Source organism: Lepisosteus platostomus, chromosome 5 (assembly GCF_059453375.1).
Source record: "Lepisosteus platostomus isolate fLepPlt1 chromosome 5, fLepPlt1.hap1, whole genome shotgun sequence".
In the NCBI taxonomy this organism is placed as follows: domain Eukaryota; kingdom Metazoa; phylum Chordata; class Actinopteri; order Semionotiformes; family Lepisosteidae; genus Lepisosteus; species Lepisosteus platostomus.
The window spans coordinates 55,228,105-55,245,043 of record NC_142615.1 but is presented as its reverse complement, the minus strand read 5'-3'; the positions used below and the strand labels follow the sequence as shown (position 1 = coordinate 55,245,043).

At 41.8% G+C, this 16,939-nt stretch overlaps 4 non-coding genes across 4 annotated transcripts; 3 read left to right on the top strand and 1 right to left on the bottom strand.

The window, feature by feature from the left end:
- Positions 1–1,238: 1,238 nt before the first annotated feature.
- trnar-ucu (transfer RNA arginine (anticodon UCU)) lies at positions 1,239–1,331 on the top strand. Its single transcript has 2 exons — positions 1,239–1,275; positions 1,296–1,331. It is a non-coding gene; the product is annotated as a tRNA-Arg (tRNA).
- A 4,081-nt stretch (positions 1,332–5,412) lies between these two features.
- trnam-cau (transfer RNA methionine (anticodon CAU)) lies at positions 5,413–5,484 on the bottom strand. Its single transcript has one exon. It is a non-coding gene; the product is annotated as a tRNA-Met (tRNA).
- Positions 5,485–6,899: 1,415 nt separating this feature from the next.
- On the top strand, positions 6,900–6,987 carry trnay-gua (transfer RNA tyrosine (anticodon GUA)). The gene is given in 2 exon segments: positions 6,900–6,936; positions 6,952–6,987. It is a non-coding gene; the product is annotated as a tRNA-Tyr (tRNA).
- Positions 6,988–15,829: 8,842 nt separating this feature from the next.
- On the top strand, positions 15,830–15,902 carry trnaa-cgc (transfer RNA alanine (anticodon CGC)). Its single transcript has one exon. It is a non-coding gene; the product is annotated as a tRNA-Ala (tRNA).
- The last annotated feature ends 1,037 nt before the right edge of the window (positions 15,903–16,939 follow it).

Below are 16,939 nucleotides of genomic sequence, written 5' to 3'. Positions count from 1 at the left end.
CTTACACTACAGAACCAATTTTAAAAACAATTGCGGCACACTACGATTCACACTGACTCAAAAGTGATCACGGCAGATGTTGTTCCCTGCATAATGCTGAAGGGACCAAAGAGCATTGCTGTTGGGAACACAAAATGAGGTTTTTTTATGCCTTTATGTTAAGCTGACAAAGACTATCTTGAAACACCTAGTTCAGTCTCTCGACAGACTGCCAAGCAAAGCTTTTACCCATTGACGTCGCAATAGAAGGAAGGTCTTAACCCACCAACACTTAGCAGTGGCAAGATTCAAACCTAACCCAGCGAAGAAAATGGAGCACAAACCCAGCACTTAGACCACCCAGCCACACTCCTTACACCTTACTCTCTTGAGAACGTCGGGTGGGTTCAGCTCTTGTTGTGCGACGCGTGGAAATGACTGCATCTTCATTTTCCGAGATGTTTCCTATCACATCTTTGTCAGCTCTGAATAAAGTGCTTCTTTGGAGCAGGCTTCAGACCTTTTATTTTATTTATAAAGGAGGGCCATTCAGAAACATGTAATTCCTGTTTTAGAAATGCTTTGGGCGGTGTGTTTTATATAATGCACAAACAGTATTCTGATTGTATACTGTAGACCTGTGTAGCAATCATACTGGACGTGACTGGGATTCTGAAATGTTTCTTGAAAAGGTATTCAGGGCTGCTTGAATCTATAATAAAAAAGTGACCCGAAACTTCCAACCTTCCAATCACTGATGTCGCTCTCCCTAAACCTGTACGGGATGTTTTGCTGATGTGCAGTGTGCCTTTACTCCTGTATTAAAAACGACCTCTGTTGTTGGGCGGAGTTGAAGGAGAACTTACTGCACAGAAAAAGTACGTAACGATAAAATATTTCTGCGCGTGAAACACATCAATCGTTCAGCATTTCTAAAATGTTTAATTGAATTGACAAAGAAATCCTCTCCTTAAACTTCGAAAAGGATTATCTGTTGAGCCAGCAGGCGTAACACTGCAGTTGCCCGTTTCTCACAGGTGGTTGAAGTTGTGGATAACATTTAGCAGGTTTGGCACCATGGCTTAGCTGGTTAAGACGCCTCACTAAAAACCAGGAGACCCTGGGTGTGAATCCCAGCGGTATCTATTCGTAGACAACAGGCCACTCATTGTCAATATTTATGGAGCTTAATTTAAAGACAACGGGAGAAGCATGAGTTACAGCTTTCCGTAGCTGTTTTATATAGCGATGCATCGGTTGGCTCTGTGGCGCAATGGAGAGCGCATTGGACTTCTAGGCTTTGATAGAATGAAGTCATTCAAAGGTTGTGGGTTCGAGTCCCACCAGAGTCATGTATCATTTTGATTCAACCTTTCAAAATCCTCTAGGGATCAGTGTTGATCAAGTCAAATAAAGGACTTCTTAAGAGTCCACAGTTGAAAATGAACCAGCAGCCACAAGAAAGAAATTAGCACTGGACTGTGATCACATTACTCCTGTCCTGGACTCCTTGCACTGGCTTCCTGTCAACTTCAAAATCCTCATGCTCACCTATAAGGCTCTCCATGGCTTGACACCACAGTACCTGTCTGGGTTATCGCCCTACTCCCCACCTCACAACCTTCGCTCTTCTAATTCTGGTCTCCTATCTGTCCCCCAGTCCATCTACACTCTATGGGTGACAGGGCCTTCTCCTGTTTTGTACCAAAGCTCTGGATCTTTATTCCCAAGGATATCAGAGAGTCACCTTCTCTAAACTCCTTCAAATCCAGACTCAAAACCCTCTTCTTTAGAAGAGCCTTTAATGAACTATTCTTTACCCCTCCGTTCCTACTGTATTTAATACCACCACCTATTGTCTCCTCTAACTGTGTATTCTCATCCTGCTTATCTTGTGTATTTTTTAACTTTATTGGTTTCATTCTGTAAAGCACTTTGAAAATCCACCTTTAAAGGCACTATATAATGTATAGATTATTATTATTAATAATAATAATGAACAGCGCATTTAACACTGAGCACATGCGGTCCTTCTTTGCAAAGGATTGCAAAAGCTGGGAATTAGCCTTTCACTCGTGTTGTTGAAGACCGTATCCTGGCTTTGTTGCAGGAAATGTCTGGATGCCATCACCGGATCAAGGAGAGGATCAGGGTTTTGGGAAGTCTTTTTGATGCCTGACACTGTGTGTTTCCTGGTTGTAACGGGTGTCATTCTGGACCTAAACAACAGAGAACACCGTTGAAATAGCTGAACTGCCTAGCGGACACTTTGTCGCCTTCTTCTGACCTGTATTTAATGCGATTCTCTGAAAACTTGGCACGTTATATCTGTGCTACCTTTATGGAGGGCACACTCATAAGAATCATAGATTCGATCACAAGCATCTAAAAATGAGCCTGAGAAAATGACATCACGCTATGAGGCTGAATGGCACAAATTCTCCTGTCACTTCTGCAGCAAATGTGTGTTTTTTGCTTAACACTGAGATAGTTGGAGATATTTGGCAGCAGTCCAACTCACACCCCCAAAGAGACTAGAGCTTTAATCCACCTCTAAATTAAAAACTAGGTGACTTGTAATGGCTGGTAGGAGAGGAAAGGTATAAATGCTTCTTTTTTGGACAAAGTCTTTATCTTTTTTTTCACCAGTTGTTTTGATCAAATTATTGTAACGCAGTACCATATTAAGGTATAATATGTACATGAACGTCATGTCTGAGTCGATGATGGCAGCTGAGTATCGCTGGAGGACAGTTCATCATGAGTGGGTAAGCCTGCATAATGAGGGAGACGAGATCGGCCTCTCTGACGCAGTGTCCAGTGACACTAACCTTCTGTCCTACTGTTCTCTGCTAATGTAGATGGTGAATGTTTATTTAGGTGAATGTAAGGTTTCATTCTTGTAAAATATTTCCGAGCACTTTTTTTGTTGCTGAAAATTAATCCTGTGCATTTGAATGAATTCCGATATTGTCACCTAATTCCATACATTGTTTCATCAAACTAGAACATTTAGAGGAGGTCAATTGCATTTATGAATTGCATAGTGATAGTATTTCTTTCCATTTAAATACTTCAGTCAAAAATGTAGAGAAGGTGCTCCTGTTTTCACCATTATAAGAACTGTGATGCACCAGTAATATTTACTCTCATAAAAGTATTGTAATTGTATTGTTCTGTTCTGTAACAATCTTGAGTGACACAAACCTTCTGTTTTACTGCACTACACTTCTCCAGAGGCCAGTTCAGCACACAAGGATCCTCAGTCAAACAAACACTGCAGTCGCTTGATAAACGCTATTTCTCATCGTTTCTCTTAGTGTCGGTGCTACTATTGTTTGCAAAGGAGGCGACTTGACAATGAAATCTTAAAGAGAGTCTTCATGAAGGTGTGTGTCGGCAAGCTCTCCACCTGGCAATTGACTGGGCTTGTGAAGAAATCAATCTCATTCAACAACCATACAAATTGCACAGCTTAAGGCACATGAAGCGAAATCTGTGAGCTGATTGACACAAAACAATGTCACTTCACATTATCTGCAAAGTTGTTTTGCTTGTCTGACCACCTCTTCCTACTTTACAGTGAGCACATATATTTCAGTTTCTTTCCCCCATGTGGAGATGTATCCACTGCCACTGCTGTCTGATTATTTAAATTATCTGTAAAACTGTTACATGACTTCATCTAATTGTAAATTTATAAGACGGTCTGTGAGACATTTGTGAGAGTAGCTGAATCCCAGGGCTGGTATGGAATCACACAGACAGGTCTTCTGTGTGATCTGAGTCCCACTGCTCAGAGCTACAGACTGGTCAAATGGTCACTATTGTAGACACGACCATCGGACCATCGGCTACAAATAATCAATATACCGATCATAGTGTCACTACTGGTGTTTATTACATAAATACTGTATATAAATAATAAGATAATTCCACACTCATAAAACATTTATAAACATTTTGGGAGGCTGACATACAGTAAAGAAAGTAATACTGAAGGGCTGGAAGTCCTGGAAAGCGTTAATAGATCCTTCTTGCTTTCGACCTGGAACAGAGCCCACAACTGCCAGATCAGTGACCCCTGAGCCCAGTTCACAGAGAGGAGAACCAGGAGCTCTTCTATGTCTCTAAGAGGGCTGGGAGGAAAGATAAAAGGGGGAAATGTCTGATATTGTTCATGTAGCAGCACTGATTGTCTGAATATCTTCTGGTTCTGGATTGTGAGGATAGAGAGCAGTACGGAGTTGAGATCCTGTCTGAGTGTGAGTCTGAGCTGTGAATCTGACTGAGAAGAGAATAATGATTTTTTATTCTGCCTGAGAATTTTCTTCTTTTCCAAGTGGTGTTACATCCCCTTCAGATACTCTGCACAGACTGCCAGAGAGAAGAGGAGAGAGAGATGGACAGATAAGAGCACACACAGCAAGAGACACCGACATCTTGATTTACTTTGAAGCAAGTGTTAATTTCTTTTCTGGAACAAGTTGTTTCTGAACTTCAAGAAATTCATACAACTTCTGAAAGATAAAATACAAATCTTGCTTCTCAGGACAGAAGAAATGCTTCCAAAAAATGCCAGTGATTTTTTACGAAAAGTGGAGAAAAACAACAGCAGTGCAACTCCGTCGGCTTGATTTAGCTTAATACAAGTATTCACTTCCTTTTCTGTAGATTACAGCCTGCGAAAGATGAAATGAAGTTCTTGGTTACTCTTGGTCAGTGCAGAAGAAATACTGCCAGCTGGTAGGAAAATGACAGTATTTTATTTTCTTTAACTACAAACATGTGAGTTGTGAAAAGCAACGGGAATGTGTCCCTGTGCAGCTGTTAAACAAAGGGCTGGTGGGTCAAACGTACTCAGGGACGTGCTTCAGATTGTGATGATGTAAACAAAATCTCCGCTAAAAATTGAAGGGATTTCTTCACAAACCCTCTTGAATGTGGCAGGAAATCTTCGTGTTTTACTCGTGTGCAACTACAACAAGTAAACAAATAAGTACCTAAGTCAATGTCCAAGAAAACCATCTGGAATTTTTCTTTAACTGGCTGTTGGGAGAATTCATTTATACACCAGTTGTATCCTTAGCAAAAATATTTTAAAATTAGAACACAGATTTGTTGGAGAACTTGACAATCCTTGACAATCATTATTAAATGAGCATTATACAAATGTGCGTTGATATTTTTAATATGTACCTTAATTGTAATATATATATATACATAATTGCTTTGATATGGATGTTCATTTGAAGGAATTGAGGAAACTATGAAGGATCGCAGAACAACCAAAGATACATTTGGGCATCTGCTATTGGTAAAGATGAAAGAGTACCTTAAGTGTGAAGCTTTCATACACACGAGAGAAAAAAACAGTTTTAATGCACTTCATTAAACTGATGGTATGCTTATCAATCGTGCATAAAGTGTACATAGCAGAGGATGGTTTCGATCCATCGACCTCTGGGTTATGGGCCCAGCACGCTTCCGCTGCGCCACTCTGCTGACAGCTGTTATAATGTGATTCAACACAACTGCTCTATCTTTGCTTTCTAAAAGTGCGCCCGAGATGAAAAGTCTAAACGGTAAACGCAGACGTCACTTTGAGCACTTGGTCTTTTATAGCACAAATCATCACCCGCTGCTCTACATGGGCGTGTCTTCAATATCGTTGAGAACCAAACCTTCTGCTTTCCGAGGCAACTGATTCTTTCGTCGTTAATTCCCAAATCTTCAATGAGAATCAGTGAAACGAAAATCAAACACATGTACACACTCGCGTCCTAACCTGAAAGAAAAATCTACACCCACTTTATAATACTGAAAATGATTCAGGAAGTACAGCAAAGTTCTAAAACCAGCGAATGCATCTGCATACAGTACATAAAATGTCAATTTTTCAAAAGTAAAATCTTCAGCTTTGAAAGATTACCATCCATATATTTTCGTTTTTCTCTTTTTTTACATAACATGCTTTCGAGAAACAAACTGTCTTTTAATTAAGGTTTCATTAGAAAATGTGTATCTTGGTTTGCCAAGTTAAAATCGGCACATCCCAGTGGGCAAAAGATGTAGAATATACGACTATTAAACGCATACCAGACGTGTAACTGTGCTCCGTAACTGGTCTAGAATGAAATTCTAATATACGTATATCGTTATACGTCAATTAGACATCTATGATTATATGTTTATTATACATAATTGATTGGAGTTCTATTATACGGATAAATTTAGAAGACTACTATACATATATAGTTAAAGTTCTATTATACATCAAAGAAAGATTTTTATAGGTGTAGAAACTAGTAAATAAAGCCAATGATTTATTTTAGAAATTTATTCTTAAAATATACAATTATTCACACCTGAAAAATATGTAGTTCAAATTATACATTATATACAATATTGTAATCAACAAATGTCTAACCATCATAAAAAAACACAACTAGTAAACTTCAGTTACAAATTCTAGTAACATGGCAATATATATATATAGTAATGACAAACACAAACTAATTACATGAACACGCTAATATTTAACTCAAAACCACATTTCGAAACTTCTTTATTTCCACGAAAATATTATTAATGTAGCACAAACGCTACTTTCTAATAAAGACAGAAAGAAACTGTTTGTTTTGTGTCTCATGGTGATCCTCCTCTCGATACTAATGACATGTTTAATATGATCCCTCGAGAAAAAAAAGGAGTCAATTTCCGCCTGGAATGATTGATGCCCCATCAAACATTTTGTAATATCCCTGGAAGTTTATACAGTAGAATCCTGGTTCGTGGCTTAAATTCAAGGTAAACAAGACTAAGGAAACGAGTTGGAAACTTGATGTCGAAGTGGGATTTAAATCACCCGGAACATTTCACTCCATTGGGCAGTATGTGCCAGAGAGCCTACCGCCATCCCTTCGATAGTTCAGTTGGTCGAGCGGAGGACTGTAGTGGAATTAGCAGGGAGTCCTTAGGTCGCTGGTTCGATTCCAGCTCGAAGGAAGGTGCTTTTTGTGTACTTTAATCAAAGAGTTAAAAAAGCGAATCTGTTTCATTCAGACATTTATCAAAAGTTCAATAAACGACGAAGTAGAGGTTCCTGTTCCGAATTCAGCCCACGTCTGATTGTCTTGTTTTGGCCAAGATCCGATCTTTGAATTAAGGGACTACTCTGTCTGCTTTGTAATTCAAAAATACATACAAATGTCAAGTTTTTTGTAGATATAAAGGTGTTCTGTTTTCAACGGATAGGTACTTAATTGGCATAATGATTTGGTATTGATTTTGTATCGTTGTATTATGAAGTTTGTGCTTTCTGTGTTTTTATCGTATTGTGAACTTATTTTTTAAACAAATGCTTACAAAGGCAAACACGGCACACATCTGTTTATACCAGTGGTGAATTGTACATTTGTACATCTGGGAGTATAACAGGTTTGATATAAAGTGGCAAAAATCTAAAAGGGGAAAATACCCCAGACTGCATGTAAAGCCCTCGTTGTGACTGTTTTAGATTAAAATGGCGTACTGTGCACGAAATGTTGCAGAAACACAATCTGATATTTTAATAATTATTATTTTAATAATTTGATCAAATTGAGGCCCAGGATCCAAATCTTCAGTTCTGATTTTTTTAAGTGATATCTTTCCTTCCTGTCGTGGAAGTCACACGATGTGAGCAATTGTTTTTTTTACGTTGCGATCCAAAGATCCTCAGGCGCACTGTAACCAAACCAGGATGGATTCTGCTCGGAGCCGGACTGAGCTCATTCTCACTCCCTGTGCTAAAAACAGAATTAGCTCTTCCCCGAACATCGTCTACAGCTGCTGGATGGTGCTCTGCGTCTTACTGCTCCGGCAATTACTTTGACGAAAGACAGATCACTTGTGCGCTTTTAACCTTCTCGCAGCTACAGCTATAGCCCTGAAAAAAGCATTAGCTTTATCAGTTTTTATATTAATCTATTTTGAATCAAAGTTTGATATTTTTTTATTGCATTTTACATTACAATAATAAATTATTATTATTATTATTATTATTGCGCACACTTATATAGCGCTGTTCTGGATACTCCACTCAATGCGCTTTACAGGTAATGGGGACTCCCCTCCACCACCACCATTCTCCTGAATGATCACAGAGGGCCTCGGTTTTACGTCTCAGCCGAAGGACGGCACCTGTTTACCGTTTAGGGTCCCCTTCATTGTACTGGGGTATTAGGACCTGCATGGACCGCAGGGTGTGCGCCCAGCGACAAAAAAACAGACGTGTGTCGGGCTCGGCTGCGAGTAGGACAATGACATCACAGGGACAAAGCAAAGGAAATCAAAACGGTTCTATAAAAGACCTGTGTAAGCTGTTGGTTTGCAGTCTGGACTCTAAATCCTCCGATCCGATTTTAAATCTCTCTAATACCTGAGCTGCGGCTTCTTCCGAGTATTTATTCGTATACTTATTATGTGTAAGTGTATAGATGAAACCTTTCATATATTGTTCAGTTTAAATCAAAATGCTTTACTAATACAAGAGAGAAGTATAGTATGAAGGATGTGACAAATCTATGATTTCTTGGAACAAAACGGTTTTTATTTGCATTCGAAATGAAGCGGAATTTTAGCGCGACACACAAACCCTTTGTCTTTTTTAGAGTTTTTAGAGTGAACAGACATAAATGTAGAAAACGTGTTTTTTAGCACTACAATAGCAGGGTCAGTGGCATAATGAATAACGCGTCAGGCCTCGCGTCAGAAAATTATAAGTTGGACTGCCGTCTGGCTTGTGTAACGATGCTCCGTAGAGGTGAAAAGGATCCGATGCAGATGCAGGAGTCGCAGGGAGGTAAGTAAACGTACCGAGCAAATCCAGGAGCTGGGCCGTAGTCCGAAGGCGAAGGTAAGTCGAGATCCGGTAAAGGCACTGGTGGCGAACAATCCAAAACGTGAGACAGAATCGTAGTCGAAAAGAGAGCTACAGGGTCAAATCCAAAACAGGCAATGATAGCAAACAATCCAAAGGGCGAGACGAGATCCGAAGTCCGAAGGCAAAAGAGGGGTGAGAACGCTAGGCTGAGCAACAAGAAGAGAACTCAATACCGAGCAACGGGAATCAGGTACGAATGGTATAAATAACCCGGCGTGCCGCACGGTAGAGCAATTGCAGGTGTGTTAACTCGTGCGGTGGCGCTTGTTAGAAGTAATCCGCTGCTGGTGCTGATTGGCTCGCTTATGTGTTGATCTCCGCTGGCTGGTGGTCGTGACAGCTTGTTGCGTTTATACCACTTACGTTCTTTTATATAAATGAACTCCACCTGAAAGCTATAGAAAACACTTTGGGTAAGTTGTCTGCAGCCTCATGCGAATTTCGACAACTTACCCAAAACACTGTACTGTCTGGAGATCAGCTCCAGCTCTGAACTCAATTGCAATGAAAAACCATGCGTAACAAAACTGGAGAACAGCTGAACTTGTGTTCAGTTCGGTGATGAGGGATCAGAACTGTCCTTGTTGTAATTAGCACGAACTGCACAGGCTCTGAATCAGACCATGTCAATTAGTCTGATCAATGTAGGACACGTTAATGTAGAGTTATTAAAAGGTTTATTAGTTAGTTCAGGTTTACCCACCTGAACTAATGTAGAATTATTACTTGGTCTGTCTCTTGTTTGTATATAAATGAATGTCTCTGACAACTTAATGTTAGTTTTACGATGTAGGTCAGGCGTTGACATATGCACGAGTATACTAAATGTCTCACTCCTGATTCAACTCATGTTCTATAGGAGATTGGCGATTCCTCCTGTTTCTCATACAACCATATCAGAACAGAAGCCCGTGTCACCCAGCTCTGATTCAAGATCGACTTGCATCTTTATCCCTTTTTTGTTCGTGATCATTATTTTCTTTAGTTATGATCAATATTGAACTTTTTCTAAATGAAATGACAATAATCAAACATGCAGGCAGATTTTTGAAAAGTATTCGGAATTGACAGGGTGCCCCTTTGGAACAATCGTCAGAAATTGTGAGAAAATGAAAGTTATGTAAGCTCTCACACAAAGCATTGAAGATTGGAATCTGAGTGTAAAAAAGCTACCCGTCTCCCAATGATAGGCAGGGATACACACCATGACTCGAATAGACTCAGCGAACTTTAACATCTATGATATTACGAGTGCTTTGCACGTGTCGAATTTCAAGAAGGAACTACTACAACAGTTGTGGACATAATTCAATACCACCGGCAAAGTCCAATTCCGGCAACATCTGAGAAAATAATGTTCACTCATGGAATTTGGTCTTTGAATGGCTGGCGGGAAAATTCATTTTTACTCCTGTTGCACCCTCAGCTGAAACATGTTAAAATAACAACGCAGATTTGTTGGAGAACCTGACAAGAATTATTGGGTTAGCACTGTATGTATTCTTGTATATTTACTTTAATTTTAATATAAATGTAAACATGCATGCTGTATAAGCTATTGTAATTTTAAAATATGTTAGCTGAGGATGCGAAGGGGGCTATTATACCTTGTGAAACACGCAAGGAACTGTAAAAAAGGCTGTTATTTGAATAAAATTGGCGATCACAAGAAAACCACAATTTATGTGGTATTATCATCAATATCCTTCAAAATCTACGTTCAAATGAGGGATTTGAAGAAACTATGAAAAAAGCAACAGTAATAGCAGAGGATTTTGATTTTTGCTCTTCAAGTCAGCAGATCACCGTAGAGTTGCACCCCTACAAACAGCACAAAGGATGAATCCCACCACCTTCATTATTGCTGTGTTTGTGCCAGTGAAAGTAGCGTTTGTGTTATTGAAAGCATCTCGGAAGATGAAGGTGCAGTCACTTCCACATGTCATGATATCATTAGATCTGACGACAAGAGCTGAAGCCCCCCCTAGTCCAAGCCGGCAATGTGAGGAAGATGGGTATGGAGGAAGGTAGCGTGGCTGAGTGGTCTAAGGTACTGGATTTAGGCTCCAGTCTCTCTGGGGGCGTGGGTTTGAATTCCACTGCTGCCAAATGTTAATGTTTTAAGACCTGCAATACAATCAGTAAAAGCGCTTTTTGTTAGGCTGCGGGAGGTGTTTAGAGATAGACTTTCTAAAAGACAGGCTTAACATCAAGGCAGAAAAAATATTTTGTTTTCTCAACAGAAATTCTCTTTGGCACGTTCAGCTTTATGTAGGGAACAACGTCTGCCGAGATCACTTTTGAGGCAGTGCACATGATAGTGTACCGGCAAGTACATTTAATATTGGCTGTGGTGGTGAGCTGCTTTTGTCTGTGAAACTTTTAATTCTTCACGCCGAATCGTTGGCAGGGGTAAAGCTTATTAAATCTTTGAACATAGCGCTCCATCAGAAATACTTTGTTCGTGATCAAAAGAGATCAGAGGATTAACTTCATGGATTCACATAGCATACCTTACAGGAAAGATTTAAAAGGGGAATTGATTGTGCTTCCTGATGTTGTTCCTGTCGTTTCTTTGGATACAAAGGTGAATGTTCTTTGACGTTCTGCTAGAGTATCCACTGGGTGGGCTTTATCAATCAGCTCGGAGAGGTCATCAGTGCTCTGTCTCTGGAAAATAATCAGCACTGTCGTTTTTCCCTGTGCTGTCTTTTAAAACATATAAGATAACGAGTTTACAGATTTCTCCAAATAACAACTATACATTTTAACCCAGCGGTTAGCATTCCTTCAATCCAATAATTTTACTACGGGTAAAAAGCAGCGAAATATATAGAGAGATTATATTCAAATATTTCAACGTTCTTATTGGATTACCTGTATGGAGATATCGCTCAGAATTCCTAATATGATTTTGAGTTCAGTTTTGCTTTACTACTTTCAGAGTCTTTTATTGACCTTGCTGAAGCAGAGAAGTGACATAATCACAAATGCGACTTACCTGTGCTGCTGTTTTTGGTTAATAATGATTATTGCGAGGAAAAAAAACAGCTCCTTGCATTAAGAGCAAGAGCAACCAACACGCTCGCTTGTTGAGTTGGGTTTTTTTTCCGTGGTGCTCTTCCTCAGATGTAAAGTTATTTGGCGAGCAAGGACCTCTGAGAAGGAGCCTGAATCCATCAAGAACTCAGAAATTCTAATATCGCACTACTGTCTTGTGTACAGAGATCTGCTTCTTCCTTTTTGAGTGTTTTGGTGTTTAAGAGCACGCTTCCTACCTCGAATGTTAGTTTCAGGAGATGTGCTACCGGATAACAGATTATCTTGAAAAGTTTTGGGGATGCACTGGCCGGGATTAAAACCCGGCTCAATTATTTGGAAGTCACCTGTACTACCAACACACTTCTAAGAAGCACCCGCACATTTTCGCAATCCTCTCTCTCACCTACAAAGTTATGAAGACACAGACGACCAATGAAAACTAATTTGATTCACTCAAGGCTTCACTCTTCTGTTGTGATGTTGTTTTAATTAGTGTTAGCTGTGATGAGGTGTTGTTTCTGTCTCTTAAGAGTCTGCTCCTTTCTTCCTGGTATAGAAAAAAACATGTTCCATCTTTGTTTACAAACACCACTGTAAATTATTTGTCCATCTCTAAAGCCTGTGTGTATTGACAAGGCAATTCAAAAGCACATATTAAATAAGAACACGATCCTTCTTGTTACCATTCCCGTGGTTGGAGCGTTGTTTCGCCCTTTAACGTTCTTCTACAATATTTACAGACAGGGCTTTATCACTGGAGTTGTGTGCATCGGTCCATGAACATCAACTGTACTGCTGTTTTTCTATGCGTAATTTAATCGCAAGCACTTAAAAGATGCAAAAAGATTTCAAAGAAAACATAATTGAAAGACAGTCGAGTAAGGAGGTAGAAAAACGCTCTCCCCCGTTGAAGAATCAACCACCGTCGCTGTGACTGGATATAAAAATAAATTATTCATTTCAATTATTCATGAAGGGTGGATTGTGGTCAGTGAACATATGCACATCTTTAAGTCAGTTCCACCATCGGTGCCATAGGGGATGTAGTTCAGTGGTAAAGTGCATGCTTTTCATGTATGAAGTTCTGAGTTCAATCCCTGGCATCACCAGATGGCTTATTATTGTGCTCACATCGCAATCTTCTGTTGAGTGAGAACTCTTTGCTCGTGTTCATAGAGAGCCAGGTTTACACAATTAAATTCAGTCACACACGAAGTGCTACAGTGTTGCTCTGCTGTTTTAAATGTACCTACAAAGCATTTTGTTCTGTTAACTACCAAATGATTTGAACTAATTTTACATCATATTCAGGAAATCCAGAGAAGGTCATCAGACTTTTAGTGGCTGTTGAAGAAAACACCTGTTGAATCTCACCAGGGATTTCTTGAGAGATCATTCAGCAAGCGAGTTAACAGGGGTTAACGTAGAGAGTGGCGGAGGTGGGATGTCAGGGCTTGACGTCACTGCTTTATGCAAAGAATGGAGGGGTGGTCGTCAGGGCTATATGACTGTGCTTCACGCAGAGAGTGGTGGGGGTGTGATGTCAGGGCCATACGACAGTGCTTTACACAGAGAGTGGCGGAGGTGGGATGTCAGGGCCTGACAACACAGCTTAACGCAGAGAGTGGATGGGTGGGTGTCAGGGCCATACAACACTTCTTTACGTAGAGAGTGGAGGGATTGGTGTCAGGGCCATATGACACTGCTTTACACAGAGAGTGGCGGGGGTGGGATGTCAGGGCCTGACAACACAGCTTAACGCAGAGAGTGGAGGGGTGGGTGTCAGGGCCATATGACACTTCTTTACGTAGAGAATGGCGGGGGTGGGATGTCAGGGCTTGACGACACTGCTTTATTCAAAGAGTGGAGGGGTGGGTGTCAGGGCTATATGACAGTGCTTTCCGCAGAGAGTGGTGGGGGTGGGATGTCAGGGCCATATGACACTGCTTTACACAGAGAGTGGCGGGGTCGGGATGTCAGGGCCATATGACACTGCTTTACACAGAGAATGGAGGAGGTGGGATGTCAGGGCCTGACAACACAGCTTAACGCAGAGAGTGGAGGGGTGGGCGTCAGGGCCATACGACACTTCTTTATGCAGAGAGTGGTGGGGGTGGGATGTCAGGGCCTGACGATACTGCTTTTCGCAGAGAGCGGTGGAGGTGGGATGTCATGGTTATACGACAGTGCTTTCCATTGAGAGTGGTGGGGGTGGGATGTCATGGCCATAAGACACTGCTTTATGCAGAGAGTTGAGGGATTGATGTCAGGGCCATACGACAGTGCTCCACTCAGGCCTCTGCTTGAATTTGTACTCCTCCTCTCTCCCTACCTCTACCTCTATGATATTTGCACTTTCTGGAGAGGCGATTTTCTCCACTTCAGTAGCCCGATTGCGAATATTCTTTTGTCCATATCTTCGCAACGGAAGCACAGAACGCCTTCAAACCAAATGCATTTTAAAGACCACGACATGTGGATATTTCCACAGCCTCTACATCAAAGTATCAGTGAGCTAATGATCTTTTTTTAAACCTCCGGTTTTTCATCGATGCGTAATTACGCACTAACTGGAACCCGGGGGACCGCTGTATACACAAGTTCACAACGCGACAAATACTGTTCAATACGGCTTCATGCGAAAAACTCGTATATGACCATAGGCAAAAGAATAGCGCAGTCTCCAATTACTCAGACTGTAAGCAGGGGAATAAAGCTTTGTCTGAATTCTGAAACCCTTCCTTTATGTCCTGTTTTCATTCAGGTAAGAGTCAACTATATTCACAATACTACTGACAGCAGGAATATTAAAATATTCTTTACTCAGCAGCTTATTAAAAACAGCTCCCATGATGTTCAAACCGATTTTTTACACAGAACACTGACACAGCTTTGCATTCTGAATCTCTTTTTCTCGTGCTTTTATTTAATGTGGCACAATGCACTGGGATAGGGGTATTCTGTTCACAAACCAATAGCATTTAAACCACAGCACCCACAATGCTGCAAGTAAGTGTTTTGCACACTAAGCAGAGAGCGATGTCTTCCTCGTTAGTATAGTGGCGAGTATCCCCACCTGTCACGCGGGAGACCGGGGTACATCAGGACGGCCACAACGCAAAGTACTGACCTCTATACGATCACGGCAAGTTACCGATACACACGTGGCAGGGCGGAAAAGGCTGTGCTCTCTTCGTGTGACATAATTCGGAAAAGTCCTGATGTTGCATTTCAACTGAGCCCCAGTATACATCGACCCTTCGACACTCTGAGTGACAACTCTCTTGCGTGTTTTCTCATATTTATGTAGTTTGCTTGCATGATGCCCGGAACAGCGGGGTTGTGTGCTCCCATATGGTCTAGCGGTTAGGATTCCTGGTTTTCTCCCAGGCGCCCCGGGTTGAAAACTCCATACTCCCGGTATGGGAATGTGTCAGTTTTGCCTCCTGCTTTCCAAAAGATCAGCACCGTGTACGAAGGAGCCGCATTAAAACCACTCGAACGTGCAAAACGCGCGAGAAGAGGAGGCGCTTGTTTCCAACAGAAGACTTCTCGCGTGTGAGACGAGCTGATCATCGCTGCAGGAGGTGGGAGGGTTACTCTGGTAGACAGGGCTGACCTTCGGCAATAGGATTTATACTCTCCAAGATGATATTTGCACTTTCTGGAGAGGCGATTTTCTCCACTTCAGTAGCCCGATTTCGTCGATTGCGTGGAAAGGGCTGTAGAATGTGGCGCCGCCTTTCCTGCTCCATCCATGACAGGCGTGCTGGTCTCTGGAGAGAGAGCACGGTCCATCAGCACACTCCAATAAAGGCACTGGAAGCAGCTGAAACGCATTGGCGAAGCTCAGCACTGGGCCGCTGGGCACGTCTTACCACCGTTTCTGTAGTGTAGTGGTTATCATGTTCGCCTCGCATGCGAAAGGCCCTCGGTTCGAAACCGGGCGGAAACAGACCGGCTTCTTTCGTCGCATACAAATGGGTTGAACAACTTTTAACTAGCAAATGGAAGAGGGCTGAAGTAAGAGACAAGATGTAAATAGGGTTAACTTAAGTCAGTTCTGCCTGAAAATTAGACTTCTAAGCAACAGGGGTTTATGGCAGGAAAGGGGGTTAACTGATAAGGATTCCAGATGCGAAGGGGCATAATCTTAAACTGACCATTTGGCCAGGGTCTCTTAACTGGCCAAATACCACGACCCCCCCCCCCCCCCCCCCCTTACCATAACACCGAATGACGTCTGAAGCAGCAAGGAAGGACTATATAACCTAAAAGTTTGTACCGGCACATCGAACAATACTTCGGTTTTGTTGTTTCTTGTGGGAAACAAGACTTCGGCTTTATTGTTCCTTGTGTCCGTCGTGGCAGTGAACAGGTCCTGGTTACAGGATCTCTAAAAAAGGAAATAGACTGAAATCAGATCCGACCCGCCATGCTGCCACGGTGACGGTGCACTGCCCAGTGAAAGTGGCAGCCTGTCCCTGGACTGTGGGTGGAAACTGGAGCACCTGGAGGAAACCCCCACAGACCAGGGAGAGAACATGCAAACTCCACACAGACAGCACCCACACCCCAGGTCCAGAACTGTGATGCATGCCCGACGATGCGGAAGGGCTTTTACAAATGAGTGTGTAACTCACACTGGTGCCCAGGATGGCCTGCTATCGGAACGCAACCTAATTTTCTTAATGCAGTTTGTTCGAAGCAGTTTGCAGGAGCTGGAGGTGAGGACTGAGCTGGGGTCCAGTGTGCGAGAGTGACTACTGATGTCGTGTGTGTGTGTGTGTGTCTGGATCATTGTGAGCGCCGTCAGGTTTGTGTATTTGTTTAAACAAGAGGACGTGTCTGTGCGGGTCTGACTCTGTGTGAGGGTGCAGCTCTAACTGTGCGCGCGCGGGCCTGTCTATCTCTCTACAATGCATGAGGGGCTAAATCTGCCTCTGAGAAACTGACTTTTCAGAAGAAAAATCTATGAAAAGGCACGGCCTG